This window comes from Heptranchias perlo, chromosome 8 (assembly GCF_035084215.1).
Source record: "Heptranchias perlo isolate sHepPer1 chromosome 8, sHepPer1.hap1, whole genome shotgun sequence".
Classification (NCBI taxonomy): domain Eukaryota; kingdom Metazoa; phylum Chordata; class Chondrichthyes; order Hexanchiformes; family Hexanchidae; genus Heptranchias; species Heptranchias perlo.
The window spans coordinates 91730829-91744905 of NC_090332.1; the positions used below are offsets into that span (position 1 = coordinate 91730829).

Here is a 14077-nt window from a genome sequence, read left to right on the forward strand (position 1 = left end):
TTAATCTGTTTTCAATAAGGAAGGAATTTGGCCAGGACACCAGAGAACTCTGAACAAGCAGATTGGTGTTTCATCCAAAAGACACTACCTTTGACAGTGCAGCACCCCCACAATACTGAAGTGAAGTGCCAGCCCTGATTATGTGCACAAAGCCTGGAGTGGGGTTTGAACCTACGACCTTCTGACTGAGATGCGAGAGTGGGAGAGGTGATACATTTAAAAACCAATACTGGGATTGAGCCAGTACTGAAATTGTGTGAAGTGCCTTTTGCTGATTTTTCCTTCGTTAAAGGCGCTATAAAAAATGCAAGTTGTTGTTGTTATAAGTGCAAATGAAACAAAAAACAGAAATTATTGGAAATGCACAGCAGGTCAGAACAGCATTTGCAAAGACAAAAGGCAGGTTTACAATCTGTAGGTCAGTCAGAATCTGTGCAGACAGAAGACAGGTTAGTGATTTAGTTATCTCAATCATACCTGAAATGTCAACCTGTTTTTTTTTACAGATTTGGACTTAATTTGCTGCACATTTCCAGCTTTTTTGGCGTTTGTTTCAGATTTTCAGCATTTGCAGTGGTTTTCTTCTTTATCACTGAAACTTGCTTTCTCTATATTTCTATATAACATTGAGTGGAAACTGATATATCTTGGGATTTGCGGGATGAAATGATTCAGGGTGAGATATTTAAGTAAGTGAGGTTGCCGAAGGGGGTGAGGGGAAGCTGTGGAGTGACCCTTGGATTCCTGGTTGCCCCCTGGATTGCACATTGACCCCTGGATTGCAGGTTGACCCCTGGATTGCAGGTTGACCCCTGGATTGCGCATTTACCCCTGGATTGCAGGTTGACCCTTGGATTGCACATTGACCCTTGGATTGCAGGCTGACCCCTGGATTGCACATTGACCCTTGGATTGCAGGTTGACCCCTGGATTGCAGGTTGACCCCTGGATTGCACATTGACCCCTGGATTGCACATTGACCCTTGGATTGCAGGTTGACCCCTGGATTGCAGGTTGACCCCTGGATTGCACATTGACCCCTGGATTGCACATTGACCCTTGGATTGCAGGTTGCCCCCTGGATTGCAGGTTGCCCCCTGGATTGCACATTGACCCCTGGATTGCACATTGACCCTTGGATTGCAGGTTGCCCCCTGGATTGCACATTGACCCTTGGATTGCACACTGACCCCTGAATTGCAGGCTGACCCCTGGTGCCCGCCGTGCGGGACTTGCTGTCCTGCTTTGATTGACAGGCCGCCCGTCACGTGCCCGCCCGCCCGCGCCATGTTCGCAGCCGCCGCCGGAAGGAGGCGGGAAGTGGCGGGGGGAAGTTTGCGGGGAGCCGAGGCAGTGTGGGTGCGGGCCGGCCGGGGCCGCGGAGCAGGGGCGGGGCCTCAGGAGAAGTTTGTCCCCTCAGCCTGAAGCGGAGCAGCAGGTAAGCGAGCCTGTCATTCTCAGGGGCCGGGCCGGGACCGGACCGGGAGCCGCCGGGTGGTCTGAGCCCGGGAGCCGCTCCTTCAGCCCGAGTCGCGCTGGTAACGCGAACGCCTCTTGAGCTCCAGAGTTTGGGATCCGTCAGTCGCCGAGCGCGGGGCTTAAACCGGAGCTCAGTCCGTGCCCGGTTTCCCCCCGGCCCGGTGCCCACCCGCCTCCCCCCGGCCCGGTGCCCACCCGCCTCCCCCCGGCCCGGTGCCCACCCGCCTCCCCCCGGCCCGGTGCCCACCCGCCTCCCCCCGGCCCGGTGCCCACCCGCCTCCCCCCGGCCCGGTGCCCACCCGCCTCCCCCCGGCCCGGTGCCCACCCGCCTCCCCCCGGCCCGGTGCCCACCCGCCTCCCCCCGGCCCGGTGCCCACCCGCCTCCCCCCGGCCCGGTGCCCACCCCCCCGGCCCGGTGCCCACCCCCCCGGCCCGGTGCCCACCCCCCCGGCCCGGTGCCCACCCCCCCGGCCCGGTGCCCACCCCCCCGGCCCGGTGCCCACCCCCCCGGCCCGGTGCCCACCCCCCCGGCCCGGTGCCCGCTCCCCCTCACCCGGTCAAACAGTCATCAGGGTCTGACTGAACCTGAGTGAGTTGTTTCCTTGTTCGCCGCTTGTTCTCTGGACCCTCACCCCAGTGGTAGTTATTGTGAGCTGAGGTGAGGTGAACCTTGTGCCCACTCATATCTACATATCTAGCTGGGGTTGCTGTGTAGTGATCAGAAGTGGGTTGATTTCCTCCCCCATCCCCAGCGCAAGGGCTCTGACACCCAAACGGAGATCAGCTCACTCAGCACAGACACAGTCTCAAACCTGAGACCTTCCTGATCTGTACAGCTCATCTACTCACTGGATAAAGTTGCTGGACTATGTTACATGATCTGCAAACTGATCAGAATGGTGAGAAAGGCTGGTCAGATGATCCAGTGTGGAGTAAAGTAAAGGTGTGATATTCCAACTTTGGTAAACTTTGTAATTCTCTTAAACCATTCTGATCTGGGATAAGTTTTACCTGAGGAAGGAGGAAGCCTCCGAAAGCTTGTGAAGTTAAAATAAAATTGCTGGACTATAACTTGGTGTTGTAAAATTGTTTACAAAAATTAAGATGACAAGGGGTCAAATCAAAAGAGACAATGTCCCCAATTCCAGAATTCCAATTTTCTGAGCAATTGTATTGATTTTCTGGCACTGCTGCTGTGAGTTACTTTCACCTTTAGTCTGTTATGAGCACACCCCTCCCTCTGCTCCATCTGTGGCAGAGCTTACAGTCGCCTGACCCCGACTCACTGGAGCTCCCCCTCCTAAACCCTGTGCCTTTCTCCTTCTCTCTCCACCTTTGACCCATCTTAAAACCTACCAGTTTGACTATACTTTTGGTCACAGATCCCCCACTTGTGCTTAATGTCCAGTTTTGTTGCCCTGTGAAGTGCCTTGGGCTGTTTTTCATTTTCATTTTTAAAAGTGCTATAGAAATACAAGTTTGTTGTGACAAATACAAGCCCATTCAAGACAGTATTGGTGTCTTTTGTGAGTTAATTTCTGGATATAGAGCAATGATGACTTTTGCCAAGACAACAAAACAAATTATGTGTTAGAAATACCAAATCATTTGCTTTCAGTTTCTAAAAACAATGAGAAATTGTGCTGTTCCTGGAAGTCATATTGAGAATGTTTCACTTTTTTTATTCCTTAGATTGATTCGCAGCCAAAGTATGTTCTTCAAAACTTAATGTGTAGCCACGTTTAGGACAAAATCATATTGCACTTTTGATATGACTCTTGTTGAGAGTGTGGAGCCGAGCTTTTATCTTGTTCGAAATTAGGTGCTCGAAGCATCGAATCAAACAGATTAGCATTTGTAAAGTGAGAGTCCATGACAGTCAGCTTTTAATTTACACAACAGTAATTCTGATGTGTTGGTGGTTTGGATTTGCTTTTTATTGGTTTGTACAGTGCCCAATATGCTTTCTAGTTTTGAAGTAAAATGTTAGCAAAAATTAAGTCACATAAGTGAAAATCATGCAATATTTATGTAACAGTGTAATGCATATCCTGGATCAAATTTCTAGTTTAGTGACATCAGAAACTACGCTAGTTTGGTTGATTGTGTTATGAGACATTGCAATATTTTTCGGTCATTTTTGCCTTTGTGAAGTGTTCTAGGATGTTTTATTATGTTAAAAGCACCACAACCAACTTCTGATAATTCAAACTTGTTTTTTGTGACTCAAAAAATGGAGTTGTCCAATAATTTTAATTATGCAATGTAAATAACATTGTAAAGTTCTAAAAAAAAATTTGAATTATCAGATAATTTGAAATAAGCTTTGAATTAAGAGTTGCCTGTTAATGCATGTTGTTATTGTGTGCCCTCTCATGTTTGTAATCTGTACAGTGCAGGTGTAAATCAGTGTCGATTATGAAGCACAGTTTTAAATATTTTGTTTTGGTGCTGTATGTTGGAGTGTACTACACTTACTTTACCAAAGCAACATTTGTAGCTGATTGTTTTGAATTTCCTTTGTAATTTGTTTAACATCCAGACAGGTTGTCATGTATACACAAAACATTTTCAAGAAGTGTGTGAAGTGAGGCATTTTAAACCATAGAACCCCTGTGGATGTGAGGTTTCTGTAAATAATTTTGTTGAACACATTGCGCACGCACGTGCTTACTTTGATTTCTGGTTGGTGCTGAATTAGGTGGTCTCAGTGAAGGTTTGCTACAGTTGCGCTCAACCCACTCTGTTGGGGTATGGATAAAAACAGCCACATCCCTGCTCCTGATCGCTATCCAGTGAATCCACTTTAGCTGAGAACAGGATCGTGCTTGGCTGTGATGCACTCCATGGTTGAACAGCCTGCTGACAGTTAATGTCGAGGTTCACTCATGAAAGTAGCCAGCTAGATGAGGCACTAGAAGTTTACCTGTGGACTCCTGCCTACCAAGAGTGTGCACCTTCAGGATAGGAGGGGAGGAATAAAATTCTGTACGAGTGACAAGCTTTATTTGCTACCAAATGTAGTAAACAATGTGGAAGATAGTAACAGACTTCAGGAGGACATAGGTGAAATGGGAAGACACATGGCAGAGGAAATTTAATGCAGAGAAGTGTGAAGTAATACATTTTGGTAGGAAGAATGAGGAGAGGCAATATAAACTAAATGGTACAATTTTAAAGGGGGTACAGGAACAGAGAGACCTGGGGGTGTATGTACACAAATCTTTGAAGGTGGCAGGACAAGTTGAGAAGGCAGTTAAAAAAGCATATGGGATCCTGGGCTTTATTAATAGAGGCACAAAGTACAAAAGTAAGAAAGTTATGCTAAACCTTTATAAAACACTGGTTAGGTCTTAGCTGGAGTATTGTGTTCAATTCTGGGCACCACATTTTAGGAAGGATGTGAAGGCCATAGAGAGGGTCCAGAGGAGATTTTCTAGAATGGTACCAGGGATGAGGGTCTTGAGATATCTGGAGAAACTGGAGAAGCTGGGATTGTTCTTCTTAGAGCAAAGAAGGTTAAGAGGAGATTTAAGAGGTTTTCAAAATTATGAACGGTTTTGACAGAGTAAATAAGAAGAAACTGTTTTCAGTGGCAGAAAGGTCGGTAACCAGAGGACACAGATTTAAGGTGATTGGCAAAAGAACTAGAGGCGACATGAGGAAACATTTTTTTTAACGCAAAGTTGTTATGATCAGGAATGTAATGCCTGAAACGTGGTGGAAGCAGGTTCAATAATAGAACTCACCCCTCTGAGTCAGAAGGTTGTTGGATTCAAGCCCCAGTCCAGAGATTTGAACTCTCAATCCAGGCTCACAATTAAGTGCTGTGCTGCCTTTTGGATGAGGTGTTAAACCAAGGCCCTTGTCAGGTGATCGTAAAAGATGCCATGGCACTATTTGGACAAGAGCTGGGGAATTTTATGGTGTCCTGGGCAACATTTGGCTGCTGCATTTCCCTACATTATAACAGTGACTACATTTCAGAAGTACTTCATTGGTTGCGAAGTGCTTTAGGACGTCGTTATATAAATGCTAGTTCGTTCTCTTCAATATGTGAAAATTAATTCCCGTCAGTTTTATTTGTCTATATTTTCTCGTTACTGATTTGTAATTACCTTTCCTGACACTAGTTTATTCGTCTATTTTCCATTTTCTGCTTTAGCTTTGCCCTAACCACACTCTCTTTCTCTCTTTTTAAAAACAAACGGTCAAATGAAGCTCGATTTAACTTTTTTTGTAACCTCAGTACGTAACTCCAATTAAATAAAGCCCAAGGATCACAAAAGGGTGCAGGTAACAAGAATATACCAAGTCAATTTAAACTAGCAGCTTAAGACCCGTGTGGCCCCGAGCAACCATGTAGTAATACCCAATGCAGCAGAGCAGGGAGTTGAAAGGCTTGGTTCGTGGTGCGAGCCATGTTAAGTGGGGAAATTGCAAAATCATTCTGTACCGGTGGGTGGGGGGGGAAAGATTGAAGATAATTAGAGGGGTAAGTTGTGCCCGGGCACCATCTCCTGGCAGCTAGTTATAGGGGCAACAGCGACTTGGGAAAAGTTCATGCGCCTGCACCCTCACCACCAGGCTGGAGAAATCAAACAGCTCTTGGTGTGGAGGGACCTTTCCTATGTTAAACTGGAGCTTTTAGTGTATCTTACTTTTCCTGGTGTGGGTGTGGTACTGATTAAAATGAATCACTTCAGTGTTCTTGTTGTAGTGCTCAACTTCTGTCATAGTGCTACCGAGTGGCAGAAATTAAGTACTACAGATCAAATTCATTCTGTGCACAGACCTCGAGTGCGGAGTTATCAAGCTCTCTGTGTGCTGACTAAAAGATTAGTTATATGCAAATACTACAGGCGGATCTAAACTTCTCCTTGTGCTAGACTGAAGGTTGCTTGATGTGAGTATATATGAAGGCTACTTGGATGTCAGTGAGTAAGTACGGTGTGGAACTGAACCTTATAAACCAGGAAGGTTCCTGGTTTGATCTAAGTTATGTGCTGTGCTAGCAGATCTCAGTTGGTGTGGCAGCTGGATTTCTCCTTTTGGCCTCTGGTACCCGGGCTAGGGAGGGGAAAGATCAGACTGGGTTCCTGTTTGTTGTTTACTGATTTCTGCTGGAAATGTGTGGGGGTGTTGGGTGAGGACAGGATTTGGCCTGATTGTGATGCCCCCCCCCCCCACAATGGTTTGGGATGCCCGCTGATACTCACTGTATGAAGCAGCTATTTGATGAGGTAGTGGAGGGTGGCTGGTGTCTGGGACCCCAACAGGAGTGTTTTTCATATGTTAATCTTTGATATTTAATTTTGTTTGAATTACATAAATGGGGATATTAGAACGTTTCCTGTTTGGAAAATGAAATGTCACAGGCCTTCATTTTTTCCGAGTGTGTCTTTTGGCATTTTTTCATGTCTGGCAAGTTGTAGAAATTTAGTGCAGTTTCTGTAGTTTGAACGGCTGTGTTGAATGGACGGAACTGTGCAGAATTTGCCATTGCTCCTGCCTCTGTCTCGTTAACTCGATCACTTCTGAATCCTTCAAACTGCAGGGAGATGCTGCAGGATTTTAATGTCATGTGCACTGGCCCTGAGGAAGTGCTGCTGGTTTGAAGTCTCCTTCTGGGTGCACAGTTCAGCCTGAACTTGCTGGTCACAGCATTTTGATTGCTAATTGTGAAATTCCAGTTTATTCAGCAGAATAAGGGTTTAGGCACTGTGAAACACAACAGGCAGCATTTGTAAAAAGTTCTGTGTGAGAGCACAACTAATTTGGTCATTAATCTGTTGCACATGTCATGCCTGCTGCAAGAAGTCCATTCCCCCCCAACAAAAAAAAATGAATCCAGTTAACGCTACCAATGGAAACATGATGTGTTGGTGGGAATGTGCGTGGGCCGGGATTATTTGCTGATTTGTAATGCTCTGTTGCAAATATTTGTAACAGTGAAGGGATGTTTTTGTTAATGGGTGATTTAATTGGTGATTTTTTTTTTAAACAGTTGATGAATGCTTCAACTATCGCTGTGCGTATTCTGCTCTTGGCTCATGACTTTAAAGAAAAAAATCCTTTTATTATGTGGTTGTGGAATAATGCATGGAATTGGTTGGAAACTGTTGCTTGGTACCATGTGGGTTTTGGCCGTCTCTGCTCAGTTTATACAGTGAGGCGCACAGACCAGGAAGGCTCCAGGTTCGTTCCCTGATCTGTGCTGAGTTAACTGATCTTGAGACCTGGTGAGGCAGGGAGGAAAAAGTGGCCATGGTTCCTGCTCCTGATAGCGAACCACTGACCCCCTGTCCCATCTTTATTAGAGGTGTGTGTTTGTGCACACGTTGCTGCGATGCCCTCTATGGTCAAATAACGTGTCAGCACTTCATTGTCTGAGCTCGTGCATGAATAAAGGTCACTCGGGTAAGATTCTGAAGGGCTGTCATGGAAATGTGTCCCAGGGTGAATCATCATCATCTGCAGAAGAGTTAAAATTGGGATAAAAAAAATCATGTTTGGAAATGCATTGATCAGTGAGCTGGCTTGGTGATTGGAGATGCCAGTAGGATCTTTTTAATCTTTGGGTTTGTTGCTCGGTCCAAATGAGTAGATTCATGATACATCATCTATGATTGACTGAGCTTGTCACACTGGCAGTGTAAACAAATGGCGAGTGCCTTTCCCTAAACTATGGAATAAGAAAGTAGATGAGACTGTAGAGAAGTATTTTCAATGTAATTGTGCCCATTTTGCTCTGGTGCGCAGTTGTAGATGGCCCTAACTTTGGTGGCAGTGCTGGACGATAAACGTGGTTGGTGCTGTCGTTTTTTATTTATGGCTGAGGTCACGTGCACAGGTCAACAAAATGGTCTCCCTGTCAATGGCCTGTGGGTTGAATCCGCACCCCCCCCCCCCCCCCCCCTCCTCCCCGAAGCCGCCTTTCTTTCCTCTCTTTCCAGCACTGACTTCTACTTTTGCTGTGCCTCAGCTATTTCCCAGGCCTGGGGGACTGGTAGAGGCTTCTCCCTCATTGGTGCTCCTGCAGTCATCTAAATCCACCAATCAGGGAGAAGCCTTTACCAGTCCCCCAGATCTGCAAAGGGTAAAGAGCTGAAGCTTCTGAGTGTTTAAACTTCGAATGTAAATGGTGGACACGGAGGAAGAAAAGTGAACAGCTTTGACAGAGATGACAGCAGGAAGCAGGTAATGACGGAGGACACCTGGTGACAGAGGGGTATACCAGACAAGGAAGAAAACGGTGGGTGAAGGGGCAGCAGACCAGACTAGGTTCAGAAGTGAACAGCAAAAAAGTGAGGTGCAGGAAGTCAATCAATTGTTGCAGCGAATTTTGTGTTTTGGAGAGGCTTGGAATTTTTTTGTATATTAGCTAAGTTGCATTTTTTTGTCTACGAGGAGGAATCTTGCATTTGTTATGAGTGAGAGTTGATGGAAATCCTGTGGCAGCTGGATCTGCTTCAATAAGTTGGATACTTCAGAGCTATTTGAAAATAGGGACATTGCAATGTGTCTGATTCTGCCCTTTCCCAGTGTCACATGCCGACTTCCAGTAGGGGTTATTGAATAGTGATGAGCAGTGGGAGCTCTGGCTCAGATTTTATTTCTCCTTCCCTAGCCAGAAAGCTGTCAAGAAACTGGAACAGAAAGCTTGGACTTGCAAACTTTAAGTTGGAAAGTATTTTGTAATTAAAACCAAGCCTTATTCGTGTGGTGGCTGTATTGGAGAACACTGATATACTGAGTCCCAACATCTTTTGTATTAATACTACAAATACAATGAAACAAATAGAGCAGAAGGCAACACAGTGAAACAGGATATACAAGAAAAAGTAACACGTGAATAACCAGTGTAATGAACAATATAACACACACGCTTTCCCAGGGCGGAGTTTGCTGAAGTCTGTGACAGTCGGGTTAAAACAAAAAATCAAATCGTCCGACCTCCTCAGCAGAGAATTAATCATGTACTGAAATTAGAACGTCCGTGGGAAGCTGCACATTCATAAGCTGGTCACCAAGTTTTTCCCCTTTAATAAGGCTCCTCTGTAGTGGTCACAATCTTTATTTCTCCTTTTTTCCTAAATTATTTTAGTCTCCTAGCTGAAGATCGTACTCTTAAATTACAAAATAAAATCTCTGCCGGTTTTAGTAGTAGGTGTGCCCCTTGATTTTCCCAGGGCGTAGTTTATGAGTGAGCTGTAACCCAGTCTTGCTATGAAATCCACTTTTTCATTGGTACACATAAAGTTCAAAGAATTGTGACCTTGGAGTGCTGCGTTCCCCTTTTTTGTTAACTATTGCAGTGTGCTATTAATGATTGTGTGTCCTGTTAAAGGCAGTGTCCAACTGTTTTCTGTACTGCTGCCAGTATCTGAGAACTAACTTCTCCGACGTGGTGATTCTACACGGTGTGTGTTTTGGTTCCCAGTGGTCCAGAATTCACCAGTGTTCACATTGCAGGATGCATGTCAGAGCCTGGTGTTGCAGCCCCTCCAGCTAGAGTTGTCTACCAGAGCAGGAGAGACTGGGCGTTTGCCTTTTGTAGGCTGCATGGCGGGGCCATCAAGCTTGGGGGAGCCATGTATCCGTTAACATGCCTGTATCTCAAGTTGGCCAACCCAAACAGATCTTGGTGCTCTGATTTAGGATTCATCCACCAATGTGGCAACAGCCTTTTCCAAACTTTCAGGCCCACAAATTTCAAACAGGAATAACAGGAACAGTGAATAAGAATATAAATGTGAAGGGCTGGATTGTCTGGGCTCAAAAGCTCTGTGTGGACTGCGGGCCCAGTTTGGAGAAACCCCCTGTACTAGTACAATGATGTCACTAGGCATATTTAGGAAAAATTCCACATGTCAATATACTTCAATGTTATGCCAGTAAGCTTCTTAAGGGGCTGCCTTAAATTCATTACTTCCAGTTGTTCCTACTACTGTCACCACTGGTAACAGATCTATAATCACCAATACTTCACCCTAGTGTTTATAGATCAAAATATGCTGCCCAGACACAATCTATAATTTACTGCTGGATGTAACCCATCATTATACTGAAATCCTTATGACAACATTGTAGGGAGAAATAAAAACCTATTCAGTATTTTAAGCTACAGGCAGGCATTCACTATGGTTGGGATGATTCTGCAACAAATCTACCTCCACCTAGAAGAAAAGAAAGAAAGGAACTTGCATTTATATGGCACCTTTCATGACCTCAGGACATCTCAAAGTGCTTTAAATCATAGAATGGCTACAACAAGGAAGAAGGCCATTCAGCCCATCGATTTTGTGCCAGCTCTCTACAAGAGCAACCCAGCTAGTCCCACTCTCCCGCCCTTTCCACGTAACCCTGCAAATTTTTTCCCTTCAAAGACTTATCCAATTCCCTTTTGAAGGCCGTGATTGAATCTGCTTCCACCACCCCCTCGGGCAGTGCATTCCAGATCACAACCACTTGCTGTATAAAAAAGTTTTGGTCATCATTGGTTCTTTTGCCAATCACCTTAAATCTACGTCCTTTGGTTCTTGACCCTTCCGCCAATGGGAACAGTTTCTCTCTATCTACTATGTCTAGACCCTTCATGATTTTGAATACCTCTATCAAATCTCCTCGCAACTGTCTCTGATTCACGGAGAACAATTCCAGCTTCTCCAGTCTAACCACATAACTAAAGTCCCTCGTCCCTGGAATCATTCTAGTAAATCTCTTCTGCAACCTCTCTAAGGCCTTCACATCTTCCCTGAAGTGCGGTGCTCAGAACTGGACAGAATACTCCAGTTGTGGCCGAACCAGTGTTTTATAAATGTTCATCATGACTTCCATACTTCTGTGGTCTATGCCTCTTTATAAAGCCCAGGATCCCGTATGCTTTGTTAACCACTTTCTCAACCTGCCCTGCCACCTTTAATGATTTGTGCACATATACCCCCAGATCTCTCTGTTCCTGTACCCCATTTAGAGTTGTGCCCTCTAGTTTATATTGCCTCTCCTCATTCTTTCTACCGAAATGTATCACTTCGCATTTTTCTGCTTTAAATTTCATCTGCCACGTGTCTGCCTATGCCACCAGCTTGTCTATATCCTCTTGAAGTCTATCACTATCCTCCTCACTGTTTACTACCCTTCTAAGTTTTGTGTCATCTGCAAATTTTGAAATTGTGCCCTGTACACCCAAGTCCAAGTCATTAATATATATTGAGAAAAGCAGCGATCCTTAGCACTGACCCCTGTGGAACACCACTCCAGTCCGAAAAACAACTGTTCACCACTACTCTGTTTCCTGTCACTTAGCCAATTCTGTATCCATAGAATCATAGAAGTTTACAACATGGAAACAGGCCCTTCGGCCCAACATGTCCATGTCGCCCAGTTTATACCATTAAGCTAGTCCCAATTGCCTGCACTTGGCCCATATCCCTCTATACCCATCTTACCCATGTAACTGTCCAAATGCTTTTAAAAGACAAAATTGTACCCGCCTCTACTACTGCCTCTGGCAGCTCGTTCCAGACACTCACCACCCTTTGAGTGAAAATATTGCCCCTCTGGACCCTTTTGTAACTCTCCCCTCTCACCTTAAATCTGTGCCCCCTCGTTATAGACTCCCCTACCTTTGGGAAAAGATTTTGACTATCTACCTTATCTATGCCCCTCATTATTTTATAGACTTCTATAAGATCACCCCTAAACCTCCTACTCTCCAGGGGAAAAAGTCTCAGTCTATCCAACCTCTCCCTATAAGTCAAACCATCAAGTCCCGGTAGCATCCTAGTAAATCTTTTCTGCACTCTTTCTAGTTTAATAATATCCTTTCTATAATAGGGTGACCAGAACTGTACACAGTATTCCAAGTGTGGCCTAACTAATGTCTTGTACAACTTCAACAAGACATCCCAACTCCTGTATTCAATGTTCTGACCAATGAAACCAAGCATGCTGAATGCCTTCTTCACCACCCTATCCACCTGTGACTCCACTTTCAAGGAGCTATGAACCTGTACTCCGAGATCTCTTTGTTCTATAACTCTCCCCAACGCCCTACCATTAACGGAGTAGGTCCTGGCCTGATTCGATCTACCAAAATGCATCACCTCACATTTATCTAAATTAAACTCCATCTGCCATTCATCGGTCTACTGGCCCAATTTATCAAGATCCCGTTGCAATCCTAGATAACCTTCTTCACTGTCCACAATGCCACCAATCTTGGTGTCATCTGCAAACTTACTAACCATGCCTCCTAAATTCTCATCCAAATCATTAATATAAATAACAAATAACAGCGGACCCAGCACCGATCCCTGAGGCACACCGCTGGTCACAGGCCTCCAGTTTGAAAAACAACCCTCTACAACCACCCTCTGTCTTCTGTCGTCAATCCAATCTTGTATCCAATTGGCTACCTCACCTTGGATCCCGTGAGATTTAACCTTATGTAACAACCTACCATGCGGTACCTTGTCAAAGGCTTTGCTAAAGTCCATGTCGACCACGTCTACTGCACAGCCCTCATCTATCTTCTTGGTTACCCCTTCAAAAAACTCAATCAAATTCGTGAGACATGATTTTCCACTCACAAAACCATGCTGACTGTTCCTAATCAGTCCCTGCCTCTCCAAATGCCTGTAGATCCTGTCTCTCAGAATACCCTCTAACAACTTACCCACTACAGATGTCAGGCTCACTGGTCTGTATTTCCCAGGCTTTTCCCTGCCGCCCTTCTTAAACAAAGGCACAACATTTGCTACCCTCCAATCTTCAGGCACCTCACCTGTAGCTGTCGATGATTCAAATATCTCTGCTAGGGGACCCGCAATTTCCTCCCATAACGTCCTGGGATACATTTCATCAGGTCCCGGAGATTTATCCATGTTACTACTGCCCCCTTTATTCCGTGGGCCGCAATCTTGGTGATAAGCCTACCGTGCGGCACTTTATCAAACGTCTTTTGAAAGTCCATATACACCACATCAACTGCGTTTCCCTCATCTACCCTCTCTGTTACCTCATCAAAAAACTCTATCAGGTTAGTTAAACAGATTTTTAAAAAATTCGTTCACGGGATGTGGGCGTCGCTGGCGAGGCCAGCATTTATTGCCCATCCCTAATTGCCCTTGAGAAGGTGGTGGTGAGCCGCCGCCTTGAACCGCTGCAGTCCGTGTGGTGACGGTTCTCCCACAGTGCTGTTAGGAAGGGAGTTCCAGGATTTTGACCCAGCGACAATGAAGGAACGGCGGTATATTTCCAAGTCGGGATGGTGTATGACTTGGAGGGGAACGTGCAGGTGGTGTTGTTCCCATGTACCTGCTGCTCTTGTCCTTCTAGGTGGTAGAGGTCGCGGGTTTGGGAGGTGCTGTCGAAGAAGCCTTGGCGAGTTGCTGCAGTGCATCCTGTGGATGGTGCACACTGCAGCCACTGCGCCGGTGGTGAAGGGAGTGAATGTTTAGGGTGGTGGATGGGGTGCCAATCAAGCGGGCTGCTTTATCTTGGATGGTGTCGAGCTTCTTGAGTGTTGTTGGAGCTGCACTCATCCAGGCAAGTGGAGAGTATTCCATCACACTCCTGACTTGTGCCTTGTAGA

The 14077-nt window shown here is 45.6% G+C and overlaps 1 protein-coding gene across 1 annotated transcript in view; it reads left to right on the forward strand.

The window, feature by feature from the left end:
• Positions 1-1337: 1337 nt before the first annotated feature.
• The window catches only part of utrn (utrophin), a 664298-nt gene continuing 651558 nt past the window's right edge, over positions 1338-14077 (forward strand). The window contains exon 1 of the mRNA XM_067989572.1: positions 1338-1438. The gene's annotated coding sequence lies outside the window, so the exon portion shown is untranslated. The remainder of the gene's footprint in view (positions 1439-14077) is intronic.